General features: G+C 36.8%; 1 protein-coding gene across 1 annotated transcript in view; it reads right to left on the reverse strand.

Annotated features, from left to right (window-relative positions):
- The window catches only part of MND1 (meiotic nuclear divisions 1), a 937,304-nt gene that overhangs the window by 83,460 nt on the left and 839,958 nt on the right, over window positions 1-13,886 (reverse strand). The window lies entirely within an intron of this gene.

The raw sequence follows: 13,886 nt of genomic DNA on the forward strand, positions 1-13,886 counted from the left end.
CATCAGGGGTTTGGATCCTATATACACTGGCTTCAAAAGGGAAGATGGCATCGGAAGTAGGATGGCCATAGTAGAAGGGTCTGATCACGGATGGAGGAAGGAGGATTCCCAGCTGAATCCGAGTCCTTAGAAACTTTCCTATCATGCGGTCAACATTTAATTCAGAAAGGCTTCTGGTAGACTGACTAGACCTGAAAGAGGAAACTATTGATGTAGTCCTCGATAAAATCTTTTGAAGAATTTGACGAGTGAAGCCTCGGGCTAACTGACCCCGGAGAAAAGGAAGTTTTCAGAGAGGGAGTTTGGATCCTGGATGCAATACAGTCTGACTGTCTCAACATCTTAGGTGCCAGCCCCACAACAGCAGATGGATCTAGAGTCCTTCTCATAGGTTTGTTAAGTCTTTCTTCTTGTCTCATTTCTGATGGTTTTGTCCTTTCATCTGTCTCGGTCTTTTTCTCTCTCTTTTTCCTTTGACCTTTCTCTCTCTCCTTCCCTTTTCTTATCAGAGGAAGGTGAAGCAGAAGATGCCTTTCGATCCAAAGACATTTTGGACCCTATCAGAGTTAAAAAGCCATTTTCAGTTTCCTTCCTTGGAGAGCTCTTGCGCTGAAAGCATCACAAATACTATAGGAGGCCTGCAAGTCAGAATGCCACAAACAGTACACTCACTGAGAATGCCAGTCTTGAAGTGGGATTTTCTGCCCACAGGAGGAACACTTCTTGAAGCCCAGACTTTTCGGACATAAGATTTTTTTTTAAATGTCTTAAAGTATTATCTATATACCTAACTACCTAATACTTAGTCCTAAAAACACACACTGCACAGTAAAGGTACAAATGAAAACCACAATAAGTCTATGAACTATCCTAAATATAAAACAGTAATCCTAAAACTATTACTTCTTACTACAAAATGCTATTTATATGTAAAGAGAGGTATAAAATCTTCACTTATCATGAAAACAGGATGGAGCACTCAAGTCATCACATCTGGTTAGGCAGGTGGCAAATGAGATCTGAGGCAATTCAGATAGGAAAACTTAAAGATGTTCTAGAATTAGACACAGTATTTAAGGACAGACCATTATTTTAGTTACAGAAGGGGCAATAATTTGACGAATAAGCCATATTATAAAGAATAGCCAACCAACCAAAAACTGCCAAATACTCTGAATATGTTCCAGAGTAAAAAATGTGGTACATATAAATGTAATAATTGCATTTACTGCAGATATATATATATATATATATATATATATATATATATATATATATGGTTCTACTTCATATGATAGAAAGTCCATTTGATAGAAATTCATTTGACCGAGACCATAACACCGAAAGTTCAAAACACTAAAAACCCATTTGACTGAAACTCATAAAAGTGAAACATGAAATTAAAAGGATTATGCCCTTTTCCTTACTGTAGTGCGATCCTGGAGTTAGTATATATAGTTAAGGGGTTGTGGGGGGCGTAACCCCCACATACTTCATACATTTTAAACCATACACATGGATACTTATAACTGCAATGAATAACTCTTTGTAGAAAACATACCAACTCCAGGATCGCACTACAGTGGGGAAAAGAGCATAATCCTTTTAATTTCTTGTTTCAGTCAAATGGGTTTTCAGTGTTTTGAACTTTCGGTGTTATGGTCTCGGTCAAATGAATTTCTATCAAATGAACTTTCTATCATATGACGTAGACCCATACATATACATACACACACACATACAAGAATACTACAAGGAATTTTTTGTCTGATCCTACGGGAATTGTAATACTTCTAATATTGTATATTTAAACAAAGATACTCTATTGTCCATCATATTATGTGGGCAAATCCAGTCAAAAATTAAAGGAAAGAATATGTAATCACCTGTCTGATATCAGGAGACATATTCCAACAAACGCACTTAGTAAACATATTCTTGAAATTGACCTCACCCACAGTTTTACATTTATTTATTTTTAAATTTATGATCTTGCATATAGTTTTTAAGTCAATAAGAGAAGGTGTCATTAAGTATCAAACTGAAATAGAGGAATTGAAATAGATACTGTGTTTAAAAGCACACATCCCTCCCGGCTTGAATGGGTTTATTAGCATAAAACCCTACTTAAGAGAACTTCAGACGAAAGTATATTAGTAATTATTTTTTATCAGCTCCAACTAGTTACATTTATTGTACTTTATTGTATTTTTTTATTTTTATTGTATTATGTGATTTTCTTTACAGTTTTATACCATGTGACTTAAGTGTCATGTGACCTTATTCATGTGATTTTTCTACAGTTTTATACATCATGTGACTTAGCTGCCATGTGGTTTTATTCATGTGATTAAATATTACTTATTTAAAAAACATATTATGCTGCATTCACTATTCACCTGAAGAAGCCTAGAGGCAAAAGTGTGTTTAGCATTTGTGTTTTACTGCTGTGTGTTTTACCAAAACTGTTTGTGGCTCCAACAACTACTCTTTTGTCTATCATTGGATTTAGTTTCGTTACGGCTGGCTTTATCACCGGTACCTAGTTTTTCTGTTTCTTTGTGACTTATCTGCTGGTTTGGTGGACATGAACAGGCTTGGTCTTCCCTCTACCAGTAATGCTCCATTGTGCACTTTAATATCTGTTACGGCCTACTAAATATATCCTCTAATCCATTACTTGCTGACTTGGATACTGCTACATCAAATGATGGACAAAGTACAAATCTTTTGGCTGAATATAAAAATAAATGATGTTCAAGCAATTACAATGGCAAAGCCTGAGTTTCAGTGTATACCTGCAGAAGAAAATCATACCTAGATGGCTCAGAATTCTAAAGATACCTACTTACAGGGATAAATATCAGAATCTGCTTAGAAGATGGCAGGTCATGAATCTGAGCTGCTCATTTAGGTACATGGAACTCATAAATGCCTATTTTGATCCCACAGAAGCTGCACTATGCAGTGATGCTGAAACTCTATACACCAAATTAGTGTCGGACACTGCTCTTAATGCCTACTCCTACTTATTACAAGAAGCTTTGGATAAAATTCTCTTCTTCGAAAAGCAACTTATTGAGATTTAAAAAAAGAAAACTTAAGCATGACAGAAGATTTTAAAAATGGACACGTTTTCACTTGGCCCAACAGGAACACTCTAAACCGACCACTTGATCAACACACAGACGTATCTGACTCTATGGCAGAACAAGAAGCTTTTGAATAACAGTGTGAACCAGCATTTCTGGATGCTAACAATGTAAGGGCTCTTGATCCTTTGGATTTTTCCAAGTTAAGGAGAATCCACTACTGCTAACACCGAATCCGAGGAGACAGGATCAATGGAAGAATCAAAACAAAACGGACCATCATCTGAGAACACGAGATGAAACAAGGAACCAAATAAATTGGTAATTAATCTTTTCTCTTACATTTTAAGTGCAGATGAAAAATTTGTTTTATCTAAAGGTCTATCTTGTATACCTGCCTCTTATACTGACATATCACAAACGCTAATTGAGCTCAAATAAACCTAAATGTAATGTTTGGAAATCAACATATTGAACAAAATATGCCAAAAAGAAGTAGTACTTTTGTACCTCCTAACCATCCTTTGATTTTAACATTTCAGAAACTGGCAGAAAAGGAGATATAGGAGCCATAGTCATCTGGCTTTAAAAATAGAAATGGCAACATCAATATGAATACCTCCATTTTTTTTTAATTTAAAACCCGAACATGCATGAGCCCTAGATTAATTTTTTCATAATAAAAACATTACCAAAGGCACCAACAAGGGTGGAGGTATTGTGGTCATGGACAATAGCTTTTACTTTGATTCTTATGTTCAAGCTACTGAATACCGATGAATACGTGGCTACTAACTACAAGGATGTGTATGACACCATCAAACAAGTAAATCAGAGAGTTTTAAACTTGCATACATCAGAGCTTATTACTCCTGAACTATACCAATATTTAACTGCATCGTCTCCTAAAACACCTACTATCTATGGACTACTGAAAATTCATAAGTCACTTACTAACCCCCACTTTTAGGGCAATAGTTTCGGCAAAAGGGTGGGTCACACAGCCAATTTCTAAACATCTTGATTATATATTTAAAACATCTGTCAGCAATGGATACCATCATTAAGAACACTGCAAATTTCTTTGGACAAATAGCACAATGGTCCATATATAAGGACTTAAAGGAATGTCACTTTGTCACTATGGATGTGGTCTCCCTATTCCCTGTAATACCAAACAACATAGGCATTCAAAATATAAGCAAGTACTTAACTGAACATTCCCAATATACTCAGAGAGTGATTGCATATGTGAATTCCTTAGTTTAGTGTTGATGAACAACATATTTTTGTTTCAGAACAAACTTTTTATGCAAAACACTGGTGTTGCCATAGGCACACTGGTTGCAAATACCTATGCGAACATCGTGATGTATTATTGGGAGAAGAGATATGTACTGACTCACAAAGACAATGTCATCTTCTACAATGTTTTGTAAACTATGTCTTTTTAATATGGAAAGGGGCTGACTCTGACTTTATTTTGCTCTTAGAACACATGTCAAAAAGCACCAACTTCTTAAAATTTAAAAGTGAGAAATCCAATAAAGAGATACACTTTTTGGACATTAAATTAATCAAGGATGATAATGGTAAAATAGACACAACACTATACAAAAAATGATCAAATGCAACACAACTACATAGAACAAGTATGCAGCCCCATTTGTTTATAATAACATTGTTAAAAAATTAAATGTCGAGGATAACATGCTTAAAAACTGAACTAAAGAATATTGAACATGCCTTCAAGGAAAGGGGTTATAATACGATAACCTTAGAAACTATTAAAAATGAGGTCGTAGCCCAAAGGGATGCTGAGTTCCAGCCAACTTTCCTGCCGCAGTCAACTTTAGTGAAAGAACTCAGAATAGTAATACTTTTAGATGCAATCTGACATGCAATAGGAACACCTCTGCAGTACAACATATTATTAAGAAATGATTGATTTATTTATTTTATTTTACATTTGTTGACCGGGAAAGATTGACTAGGCTCCACAGAGCCTGTTTTCAGTGGAGGCTTGGGGAGAAATTCTCCAGATGCATGTCTTTAGAATGTGGGAGGAAACCGGAGCACCCGGAGGAAACCCACGCAAGTGCAGGGAGAACATGCAAACTCCACACAGAAGGCATCCCAGCCGAGAATCGAACCGGAGAACTTCTTGCTGTGAGGCAACAACGTTAACCACTGCATTGCCCAGTACTGGTCCATACTTAAAGACATTCCAGAATTAGACAGAGTATTGAAGGACAGACCATTATTTAGTTACAGAAGGAGCAATAACTTGAAGAATAAGCTAAGTTATAAAGAACAGCCAAAGACTGTGACTATGTTGTAGAGTAAAAAATGTGGCACATATGAATGTAATAATTGTTTACTGTAATTATATAGAAACAGACAAGAGTATTATACACCCTGTTAGTGGCAAGGAATTTTTTTATCAGACCCTATGGGAATTGTAATACCTCTAATATTGTATGTTTAGCCAAATGTTTCAAAGTAAACAGCTGTCCTGGCTTGAATAGATTTGCTAGCATAAAACCCTACTTAAGAAAACTTCAAATGAAAGTGCATAGTAATTATTGTTTTTATCAGCTACAAATGGTTACATTTATTGCACTTTATTGCATTTATTTATTTTATTGTATTATGAGATTTTCTTACATTTTCATATCATGTGACTTGTGTCTTGTGACCTTATTCATGCATTTTCTATACTTTTATACATCACGTGACTTGTCATGTGATTTTATTCAGGTGATTAAGTTTTACTTATTTAAAATACATACATATTATGCTGCATTTACTATTCACCTGAAGAAGTCTAGAAGCAAAAGTGTTTTTAGCACTTGTGTTTTATTGCTTTCTACGGTGGCGTCTACATTATTAAAAACTGTTTCACCAAAACAGATTGTGGCTCTAGCAACTACTCTTTTGTTTATCATTGCAATTCAGACTGGAGAGGGGAATTGTTGGTAAGGGAGGAGTCACAGCTCTCAGATAAAACAATATGGTATTAGATGTCGAGGTCGGATCTCACTGAATCCAATAACCCACATGTTAAATCACACAAAAATAGACATCATTAGATACTAAGATATTTCACTTCAGCCTAGGGAACTTTGCACTCTAACCTCCCATGAGAAGAGCCAAAGCTTTTTGATATAATCAAATTATGACCCTACATTTCAAATAAATGTTCATATCTCTGGAACCATAGGGATTAATAAAGAAGTGTAAATGGCAAACTCTTGTACAGTGGTAATAATCTTTAGGTTCTAGGTCTTAAACAGTTTTTTGTAAGTCATAGCAAACACAATAAATATTAAGTTTGTAATATTTTGTAAACAACTAACTATATATCTCAGCAACTATTCAAGTTACACACACTGTCAGCAGTACTTTGTTCACTCAGCTGGGAGCTTTCATACGAGGCTAAGCAATTCTGTCTGTGAAACTTGGTTGTTGAGATACTTACAAAACATGAAATTTATGACGATATAAATAAGAATTACATGTACAACAATTAGCTGCACTAGATAGAGAGCAAATATCAATACAGTTATATTTTCCATTGTCTAAAATTTAAACTGAACTATTTTACAACTTTTTATGTAGCATGGTTTTGAAATTATTAATTTAAATGTAAACAAGCAATATTTGATGCCTAAAGGTTTCAGTGAGATGTAACTGCAGAAACACCTGGAGGCGTCACCTGGCTGTAATGAGTTAAAGTAGATTTTTCCTAACAAGAAGAAACTGCAGACAAAGTATTTCACATACTTTCAGAACAAACTAACATATGAGCCTGAGAATTCAAAATTCTGAAAAACAAAGTTGCACAAGTATACACTTTTCTTCATACCAATCAATAATTTCCCATCCTTATCAGAAAGAGTAAATTAAGTGCTTAGGATCAGTGGGATCAATTAAAGCTATAGCTGCTGGGTCAGGTTAGGGAATATTATACAAAAATTTAAGACCAAGGAACTTTACATCCTGTCTGACTTTTTATGGGCAGCTGGCAAACTAATCAGGAACATTTCAGAAAGTTACACCGCATCCTTTAAATCTGACAGAAAAAAGAGGAATGGGTTTAGGTTCTGAAAAATCCTTCAGTAACAACTCATAGTGTTTTCTGAGGGACTGAGAGACCTCAGTGTTCTCCCACTGAAAAAACTGGCACATTCTAGCAATCGTCTGAAAGAACGAGAGACCTCCACAGGCAGAATCAGGAACTGAGCTCTCCTCTGTGTCTGAATCAGAAATCTGCGGAGAAACCAAAACTGTATCCATCGCTGCATCTTCCTGTTCAGATTCAGAATCTTGATTCTCTTCAAGAAAAGAGGAATCCCTTTTTTTTTTTCCCCCAGAAACTACTGTACAAGAAGGATTAATAGCCTGAATTAAATTCTGAGCCAGACCCAGCAAACTAGTCCTATCCAAAGAAGTTTGAGGAGAAGTAGATGCATACTAGGTTTTCTGCTTCTTTTTGACAGGAAAAATGGGGCCAATAGTGTTACTAATGGTGACAGCTACATCCCCCAGGGATGGACACACCATTCTGACAACAGCAAAACCTTCCCTGTTTCCTTTCCCAGGTGCAACAATAGTGAATCTCCCTTACCTACTGAGCAGATCCTGAAGCCACAGAGGACATGGCTAACAACCGGTCCATAGGTGCTACACCAGAGGGATCCGGATTTAAAGATGAGTGGTCTGAGGTAAAACCAATGGCCACAGCAAATTCTCTCAGCTGCAGATGAGGCAAACTGTTAGCCTGCTGTGCTGGCAAAGGCTGTTTGCTTAATTTTTTTTCTTTTGTGGCTGGAAGGACTGACCTTGGAACCGGTAGTTTGTTCCATGGTCAAGCTGAAAATGGTGCCTCTTTTCTAGAGAAGACAAGCAGCAATTGCTAGTAAACACTACCAGTCCACAAAAGTTACTTTTTGGCAAAAAAAAAAAAAAAAAAAAACTACATTAAAAAGTACTTTAAAACACTATGCCAGTCTCATATAGATAAAATTAAATTTAAAAGTATGTTAGACTGAAGATAGTCCATTAAAACTAAACACTCCTAGCTTTTAAATAACTTTTCTGAACAGGAAAGTACTGAAACATCAACAAAATTAAGAAATTGCAAGCCCCCCCCCCAAAGGGAATTTCTCTTCCCAGCAAAGGAAGCACAAGCTGACTGTTGATATTCGAAAGCCTCAGTGGAGTGTACTCTTCGACGCAGTAATGCTCTGAAGGGCTTCGCACCCAAACTTGTATTTTAGTCAGCTCAGCTCTAGCTGCTTGAATGTTTGGGTTGGTGAAAAGTGTTCTGAAGCTTTGGCGTCTAGCTGGCTGTTATATTCTTAGCAGGATATAATCCATATAGTTAAGGCTACTGTAGCCGTGATGAATATGATGAACATCAAATGGTATTCCTGTGGAAGTTTAGAAGTTAGGATGGAATAAAGTGGTATCCAAAAGGATTTCTTTACAATATTTTAAAAAGGAGGACTATCAGCATTTCAGAAGAAAGATATGGTTGCTGTATTACCCAAAGAGGGTAAAGATCTTTGAGACCCAGCATTTTAATATTCAACCATCATTATAAAGTGTTCATGCCTATGATAGGTAAGAGAATGGTAAAGGTGTTGCCAAAAGTGACAGATATTGCTCAATATAATTTTGTGGGGCATGGGAGGCAAGCATTTGACAACATTAATAGAACAAAGATGATCCAGAGGGAAGCAGAAATCACCAGTACTGTTTGTGGGCCTTGATGCAGAGGAAGCATTTTATAGCGTCAACTAGGATTTTATGAGTAGGGCAGTTGTATCATCTGTGGTCTCGGACAGAAAAATATGGTTAAAAAGGGAGATACATGAAAGGTCAGAGGCAAGAATTAAGGTGGGAAGGATTCTCTACGCCAAGCTGTGGTTCAAAAGAGGGACCAGGCAGGGGTGTCCTATTTCCCTGTTACTGCTATATACTTTGAACCATTAGCAAAGAAAATAATGGACACACAAACCCAATGATACAACTGGTATGGCAATTAAGAAAAGACAGCTTTATCTGCAGATATCTTGTACGTCACAAATCTAGAAAAGGAAATCGTCACAAATACACTGGACAAATATGTATCCACATGTGAAATGGCTCAGAAATTCCCATAACACAAAGTATTTAGGTGTATGGATTAAAAAGGAATGCATTATGGCAGCTAAGAATACGTGGAACGAGACTAAATAAAAGATAATACAAAAACTAAGAACCTGGAAGCTCTAGACTATGGATACAGACAGTAAGATTCAAGCAGTGAAAATGTTTTTAGTCCCTTAAATTTTATATACAGGTCAGGCATAACATCATCAAGAGGAGAAGTTGTGGACAATAAGGGTTAAAAGAAGTTATCTGGGAAGGGAAGAAGGTAAGAGTTAAGTGGGATAAGTTTATTCTCCCCATAGAACAAGGTGGTTTTAGGGTTACTTAGACTTGAAGGGATGCTTTAGAGCTAGGCAGTTAAGGCTCTCATATATGTAAACTTAAGCAGAAGGTTCTAAATCAAAGTAGAAATGAAAGATGATGAAACAGGGTGGGGAAGTTCAAAAAATTATTAGATAGCAGGATTTTTGGCTGTAGCCACTTAGAGTAACAACAAGCATACAGAAGATTACATTTATAAGGTAGTAGAATGTTCTAAAAACTAAGTCAATATGGCAATGGAGAAAGGCAATTTTACTAGTAGGGATAACTGCAAGTAGGGGTATAAAACACAGGCAAGAGGGAGTAGAATTTATTAGAAAAACTTCAGCACAGGAACCAGGTTAATGGGAGCAAATAACTAGTGAGAGAAAGGTTGTGGGATAAGGCCAAGCAGGGCTTTGGACTGCAGGTTAAAGTCTTTCTTCCTTTCCAGAGATTGATAACAGAATATACTCAAAGAGCAAGGGATAGGGGAATGTTCTTTTATTTATTTTTTGTGGAGTCTAGAACAGAAGCTGGAATTAAAAAAGAATAATTAGTGGGGCATATAAAATACTGCATGATAACTATAAGAAGAAATCAGAAGAGGTTAGAAAAAACTGTGAAGAGAGATTGGAATGTCGACTTTCAATTAAACAGTGGAAGGATATCTGTACGGTCCTCAAGTATGCAACAAAGTCTAGAAGGTTTAGGATTTTGCATGGAAATAGGTATTTTTACACACCAGACTTCTGAGAATATTTATTTATGTAGGTAGTAACTGCTGGAGGTGTGATAAGGAAGAAAGATATTTTTTGGGAATGTAATGAGCTCACAGATTTATTTATTTTACATTTGTTGACCGGGACTGTCTGACTGCTTTCATGTCCATTTTCAGCAGAGGCCCGGGGAGAAAAGCTCCAAGGTAAGCAGATACAATAAAAACAATGAAAATGTACTACAAATATGGTATAGACAAAGAATACATAAGCAAACATGAACAGACAAGTTCAACAGGTTAGAGTTACTCTCTGGTGACAGTCAGGGGTAAGTTCAACAGTAATCTGATTAATAGATTTTTCACATTCTTGATAAGTTAGCCAGGCTTGTTGCAGTGGCAAAGCCAGTTTAGTGCCAGATGTTGTTTGAGTCTAGTTTTAAATTGGCCTAGGGAGGAGAGCAAAGTAATATCAGCTGGAAGTGAGTTCCAGGCTCTGCCTGCAGAGTTTGCAAAGAGGGAATCACCAGCTGCATTGTTAATTTTGATTGTCTGAATTGTAGTCTGTTCGAGGATCGAAGCAGTCATGGATTGTTATAGGGGTTGATAAGATTTTAAGTGCCGGAGTATTATTCAGATTATAAAGGATTTTATTAGCCATAATCAGTAGGTTATATTGGATTAGTCTGGGAAGTTCAAGCCACCCAAGCTGGTTAAGATTGATGCAGTGGTGTGTCCTAAAAGGCAGGCCAGTGGCAAACCTGGCAATGTGATTATAACAGGTTGAGAGTTTATTAAGTTCAGTCTTGTTTAGATTAGAGAGTAGGGGGGAATGCATATAGAAGTGTTGAATGTAGGTGAGAGCGAGCTATGGCAATTTTGGCTGGAGGGGTAAGAAAGGCTTTTATTCTGTAAAGTGACCCCAGTTTTTTTATTGATGGTTTTGATCGACTGGTTTACATGTAGGTCGAGTTTTAGGTTATTATTAATAATGACACCTAATAGTTTTGTAGAGGGGTCGGGGGAGATTATTGTGCCATCATTTGCATGTATGGTAAAGGTAAAAGCAGCAGACCTTTGTGTTGGTGAGAATAACAACATTTTAGTTTTTTGGGGATTTAGTACCAATCGATGTTCAGAGAGCCAGTTTCTATAGTATTAAAGGTGGATTGGGTAACAGACCATAAATCTGTAGGAGATGTAGCTGAGCAAATCAGGGTGGAGTCATCAGCATATTGAATACAGCTGACATTTGGGATGACAGTATACAAGTCGTTAAAGACAGAAAACAGTAGGGGCCCTAGTATGGAGCCTTGTGGTACTCCAAGGTGTACTAGGTAGTAGGTTAGAGAGCTTGTTCTGCCAGAGAACAGCCTGCTATCTCCCATTGAGGTAGGATTTACACCACTGAAGAGCTTTAGAATCTAGACAGAAAGTTTGCAGGGTGTGAATCAGAAGTTGGTGGTCAACCATGTCAAATGCCTTGGAAACATATAAGAAGAGGGCTGAGGACATGTGATTATTGTTACAGTTATTGTTTATGGTATTGGTAAAAGCCAGTAGGGCTGAAGTAGTGCCTTGGTGTGGATGGAAGCCGTACTGGGTATCTGCCATGAGGTGATTCTGGATTAGGTGGTGCACGAGTTGTTTGTGTATACATTTTTTCCATAATCTTTGCAAGTGAAGAAAATCTAGCTATTGGTCTATAACTGGAGAATTCAGTGGAGGAGCCTCCTTTATGTAATGGGATTACGTAGGATGTTTTCCAAATGGTGGGAATTTTAGCCTCTGCTATGGTATGATTAATTAGTATTGATACTGGGTAGGCAATAGCATGAGCTGATTTTTGAAGGTACTCGGCAGGGAGTTGATCAGCGGAGAGTGTGGTGGGTTTTAATTTTTTGACCAAGGTACAAGTGACCTGGACACTGGTTGGAAGGATAAGTGACCTGGACACTGGCTGGAAGACTTGTATCATTTGCTTTGGGGATGCAAATGATGGAAATCAGTCTTTTTGAGTTGATACATGATCTGAATTGCCTAGACACAGTAAGGCTTTACTAAAGGTTAATGCGACTGGCTGGACAAGAAATAGAAAACAGAAATCAAAATCTAAACCAATTGTCACTACTGAATACTGCAAAGTTGATAAAAGAACAGGAGGTGAGATATTTAGGGAATGGAATGACCAAATTGCTCAGAAGTAAATGGAATATGTGACACAAGCTGAATAATGTTTAGGGGGAGTGAAATTTAAGTGAGCAATTTATTTAATCCTGAAGTGAATGAAAATGGTTAAAAATAAAGCATACATGTACACTGCAAAATAACATTGTTATGGTTTGATTTCTTTTGTACTACTATACATGTATCAATATCATTTAAAAAATGTCACACTAATGAAGATGTTTAATAAAACACAGAACATGTATGGGTTCTTATCCTACTGCCACCACTTCTTTCAGACTCTGTTTTAACGCAGTGAAAGTGTTTCCTCATAGCAACTTCATGCAGTATAAATCATGTTTATGTCTTACATGTGTAGTCACAAACAGAGGTATGTGTGCCTGTGTAGTACATTAAACATCAGTCAGCAATCTGTGCTGCAGAAACTGAACAGTGTCACCTTGAATTAAAAAGATATTTGGCCCATACAATGGAGTTGCTTTAAAAGACAAAATAAACAGTTTTGAAATTATTATACTGCATAATCATAAATCACAACTTTGTTTGCTAGGTAATTTGGAGATTAGCCACTGTGTCTACATTTACCCTAGGTAGACGAGACAGTCTCCCCTTGTGGGAAAATCACACACTACTTACGGAATGCCATGGTTAAATGCTCAAATATGGAATATATACTTCTTACAACTTAAAAAAAACATTAGTCAGTGATCAGGTGGCGGTAACAGACACCTGTTTAAAAAAAAAAAAAAAAAAAACAGTCAAGAGTGCAAGCATATTACTATTTTTTAACAACATGAGGTGTCATGCTGTTTAAGGAATGGGGGAGAAAACATATGAAGGACATGCAAGAGCTATATACATCTGTGGGTGCAAACAAGTTTGAGAAAACACAATCTGCAGATCTGAAATACAATTTATTTTTGTGTAACACTGCTAAGATAGCAATGACACCCAAGTTAGAAACTATGCATCTTATCACCTTTCTGATTTTACGGACACAAAAGGTCTTTCATGTACGAGGTAGATGACATGAAATCTGGTTTCTTTTCTGTACAAGACCAGCTTGGTTTTGATGCATCTTTGATAAAACTAAAACACAGAACTCCCAAGCAGCAGTGTTACAACTCTTGAGTGGACACAGCATTGTAGGTCATAATAAATAATTAATCCTCTGGCAGTTTGGTGGAGAGGTTTAAGACAGTGTTGACAGACCTAAACTCAGCAGTAGCAATCCTGAATTTGACCACCACTGCTTCCATTTGTCTAATGTGTGAAACCAAGCAAATCGCTAAACCAGAAATTGTTTCGGGTCACTCCTCATTAAAGGCTGTGCCTAGAAAGCTTAGCTGGTTAGCAGATGTTTTATTTTTAGTACTAATAAGACCTTTTTGTATATTTTTCTGTAATGGTATTTCTTGCCACCAGTCTAC

Source organism: Protopterus annectens, chromosome 2.part1 (genome assembly GCF_019279795.1).
Source record: "Protopterus annectens isolate FY-2018-M chromosome 2.part1, PAN1.0, whole genome shotgun sequence".
Classification (NCBI taxonomy): domain Eukaryota; kingdom Metazoa; phylum Chordata; order Ceratodontiformes; family Protopteridae; genus Protopterus; species Protopterus annectens.